Here is a 4,840-nt window from a genome sequence, read left to right as displayed (position 1 = left end):
TGATGATCGGACACGGTCTAGTCGATTCGGATCATGTTCATTTAGATGACTAGAGGGATGTCTATCTAAGTGGGAGTTCATTAAATAATCAGATGAACTTAATTGTCATGAACATAGTCAAAAGGTCTTTGCAAATTATGTCATAGCTTACGCTTTAGTTCTACTGTTTAAGATATGTTCCTAGAGAAAATTTAGTTGAAAGTTGACAGTAGCAATTATGCGGACTGGGTCCGTATACTGAGGATTGTCCTCATTGTTGCACAGAAGGCTTATGTCCTTAATGCACCGCTCTGTGTGCTGAACCTCGAGCGTCGTCTGTAGATGTTGTGAAACATCTGACATACGCGTTTTGATGACTACGTGATAGTTCAGTGCGTAATGCTAACGGTTTAAAATTGTGGCACCAAAGACGTTTTGAAACGTCGCAGAACATATGAGATGTTCCAAAGACTGAAATTGGGATTTCAGACTAGTGCCCACGTCAAGAGGTATGAGACCTTTGACGAGTTTCTGAAGCCTGCAAACTAAGGGAGAAAAGCTCAATCGTTGAGCATGTGCTCAGATTGTCTGAGTACTACAATCGCTTGAATCGAGTGGAAGTTAATCTTCCAGATGAGATAGTGATGGTTCTCCATAGTCACTGCCACCAAGCTATTAGAGCTTCGTGATGAACTATAACATATCAGGGATAGACATGATGATCCTTGAGCAACTCGCGATGTTTGACACCGCGAAAGTAGAAATCAAGTAGGAGCATCAATTGTTGATGGTTAGTAAAACCACTAGTTTCAAGAAGGGCAAGGGAAAGAAGGGATACTTCATGAAATGGCAAATCAGTTGCTGCTCTAGTAAAGAAACCCAAGGTTGAATCCAAACTCGAGACTAAGTGCTTCAGTAATGAGGGGAACGGTCACTGAAGCAGAACTACCCTAGATACTTGGTAGATGAGAAGGCAGGCAAGGTCGACAGAAGTATATTGGATATACATTATATTAATGTGTACTTTACTAGTACTCCTAGTAGCACCAGGGTATTAGATACTGGTTCGGTTGCTAAGTGTTGGTAACTCGAAATAAAAGGCTACGGAATAAACGGAGACTAGCTAAAGGTGAGATGACGATATGTGTTGGAAGTGTTTCCAAGGTTGATGTGATCAAGCATCGCATGCTCCCTCTACCATCGAGATTGGTGTTAAACCTAAATATTTGTTATTTGGTGTTTGCGTTGAGCATAGACATGATTGGATTATGTTTATCGCAACACGGTTATTCATTTAAGGAGAATAATGGTTACTCTGTCTATTTGAATAATACCTTCAATGGTCTTGCACTTAAAATGAATGGTTTGTTGAATCTCGATCGTAGTGATACACATGTTCATGCCAAAAGATATAAGATAGTACCACATACTTGTGGCACTGCCACTTGAGTCATATTGGTACAAAACGCATGAAGAAGCTCCATGTTGATGGATCTTTGGACTCACTCGTTTTTGAAAAGATTGAGACATGTGAACCATGTCTATTAGTATATATGCATGAAGAAAGTCCATACAGATGGATCGTTTGGACTCACTTGATTTTGAATCACTTGAGACATGCAAATCATACCACATGGGCAAGATGACTGAAAGGCCTCGTTTTCAGTAAGATGGAACAAGAAAGCAACTTGTTGGAAGTAATACATTTTGATGTGTGCAGTCCAATGAGTGCTGAGGCACGCAGTGGATATCGTTATGTTCTTACTTCACAGATGATTTGAGTAGATGCTGAGAATATTTACTTGATGAAACACAAGTCCGAATTATTGAAAGGTTCAAGTAATTTCAGAGTGAAGTTGAAGATCGTCGTGACAAGAGGATAAAATGTCTATGATATGATCATAGAGATGAATATCTGAGTTACGAGTTTGGCACACAATTAAGACATTGTGGAAATCATTTCACAACTAATACCGCCTGGAACACCATAGTGTGATGGTGTGTCCGAACATCATAACTGCACCCTATTGGATATGGTGCATACCATGATGTCTCTTATCGAATTACCACTATCGTTTATGGGTTAGGCATTAGAGACAACCGCATTCACTTTAAATAGGGCACCACGCAATTCCGTTGAGACGACACCTATGAACTATGGTTTAGAGAAACCTAAGCTGTCGTTTCTTAAAAGTTTGGGGCTGCGACGCTTATGTGAAAAGTTTCAGGCTGATAAGCTCGAACCCAAAGCGGATAAATGCATCTTCATAGAATACCCAAAACAGTTGGGTATACCTCCTATTTCAGATCCGGAAGCAAAGTGATTGTTTCTAGAAACAGGTCCTTTCTCGAGGAAAAGTTTCTCTCGAAAGAATTGAGTGGGAGGATGGTGGAGACTTGATGAGGTTATTGAACCATCACTTCAACTAGTGTGTAGCAGGGCACAGGAAGTTGTTCCTGTGGCACCTACACCAATTGAAGTGGAAGCTTATGATAGTGATCATGAAACTTCGGATCAAGTCACTACCAAACCTCGTAGGTCGACAAGGATGCGTACTACTTCAGAGTGATACGTAATCCTCTCTTGGAAGTCATGTTGCTAGACAACAATGAACCTACGAGCTATGGAGAAACGATGGTGGGCCCGGATTCCGACGAATGGCTCAAGGCCATAAAATCTGAGAGAGGATCCATGTATAAAAGCAAAGTATAGACTTTGGAAGAACTACTTGATGGTCGTAAGGCTGTTGGGTGCAGATGGATTTTAAAAGGAAGACGGACAATGATGGTAAGTGTCACCATTAAGAAAGCTCGACTTGTCGTTAAGATGTTTTCCGACAAGTTCAAGAAGTTGACTATGATGAGACTTTCTCACTCGTAGCGATGCTAAGAGTCTGTTGGAATTATATTAGCAGTTACTGCACTATTTATGAAATCTTGCAGTTGGGATGTCAAAGCATTGTTTCCTCAACGATTTTCTTGAGGAAAGGTTGTATGTGATACAACCAGAAGGTTTTGTCAATCCTGAAAGATGCTAACAAGTATGCAAAGCTCCAGCAATACTTCTAAGGACTGGAGTAAGCATCTCGGAGTTGGAATGTACGCTTTGATGAGATGATCAAAGATTTTGGGTTTATACAAAGTTTATGAGAAACTTGTATTTCCAACGAAGTGAGTGGGAGCACTATAGAATTTCTGATGAGTATATGTTGTTGACATATTGTTGATCAGAAATGATGTAGAATTTCTGGAAAGCATACAGGGTTATTTGAAAAGTGTTTTTCACTGGAAAACCGGGATTAAGCTACTTGAACATTGAGCATCAAGATCTATAAGGATAAAAACGCTTAATAGTACTTTCAAATGAATACATACCATGACAAGATTTTGAAGGAGTTCAAAATAGATCAGCAAAGAAGGAGTTCTTGGCTGTGTTACAACGTGTGAGTGTTGAGTAAGACTCAAAACATGACCACGGCAGAAGAGAGAGAAAGGACGAAGGTCGTCCCCTATGCTTTAGACGTAGGCTCTACAGTATGATATGTTGTGTACCGCACCTGAAGTGTGCCTTGCCATGAGTCAGTCAAGGGGTACAAGAGTGATCCAGGAATGGATCACATGACAGCGGTCGAACTTATCCTTAGTAACTAGTGGACTAAGGGATTTTCTCGATTATGGAGGTGGTAAAAGAGTTCGTCGTAAAGGGTTACGTCGATGCAAACTTTGACACTAATCTGGATAACTCTGAGTAGTAAACTGGATTCGTATAGTAGAGTAGTTATTTGGAATAGCTCCAAGTAGCGTGTGGTAGCTGCATCTACAAGATGACATAGAGATTTGTAAAGCACACACGGATCTGAAAGGTTCAGACCCGTTGACTAATAACCTCTCTCACAAGCGATATATGAACAAACCCCATGGGTGTTGGATTCATTACAATCACATAGTGATGTGAACTAGATTATTGACTCTAGTGCAAGTCTGAGACTGTTGGAAATATGCCCTAGAGCCAATAATAAAATGGTTATTATTGTATTTCCTTGTTCATGATAATTGTCTATTGTTCATGCTATAATTGTATTAACTGGAAACCGTAATACATGTGTGAATACATAGACCGCAACATGTCCCTAGTAAGCCTCTAGTTGACTAGCTCGTTGATCAATAGATGGTTATGGTTTCCTGACCATGGACATTGGATGTCATTGATAACGGGATCACATCATTAGGAGAATGATGTGATGGACAAGACCCAATCCTAAGCATAGCACAAGATCGTGTAGTTCGTTTGCTAAGAGCTTTTCTAATGTCAAGTATCGTTTCCTTAGACCATGAGATTGTGCAACTCCCGGATACTGTAGGAATGCTTTGGGTGTACCAAACGTCACAACGTAACTAGGTGGCTATAAAGGTGCACTACAGGTATCTCCGAAAGTGTCTGTTGGGTTGGCACGAATTGAGACTGAGATTTGTCACTCCGTATGACGGAGAGGTATCTCTAGGCCCACTCGGTAATGCATCATCATAATGAGCTCAATGTGACTAATGAGTTAGCCACGGGATCATGCGTTACGGAATGAGTAAGGAGTCTTGCCAGTAACGAGATTGAATGAGGTATTGGGATACCGACGATCGAATCTCGGGCAAGTAACATACCATAGACAAAGGGAATTGTATACGGGATTGATTGAATCCCCGACATCGTGGTTCATCCGATGAGATCATCGTGGAACATGTGGGAGCTAACATGGGTATCCAGATCCCGCTGTTGGTTATTGGCCGGAGAGGTGTCTCGGTCATGTCTGCATGGTTCCCGAACCCGTAGGGTCTACACACTTAAGGTTCGGTGACGCTAGAGTTG

This window comes from Triticum aestivum, chromosome 7D, assembly GCF_018294505.1.
Source record: "Triticum aestivum cultivar Chinese Spring chromosome 7D, IWGSC CS RefSeq v2.1, whole genome shotgun sequence".
Taxonomy (NCBI): Eukaryota; Viridiplantae; Streptophyta; class Magnoliopsida; order Poales; family Poaceae; genus Triticum; species Triticum aestivum.
The sequence above is the reverse complement of the archived record's forward strand: the minus strand, read 5'-3'. Positions refer to the sequence as shown.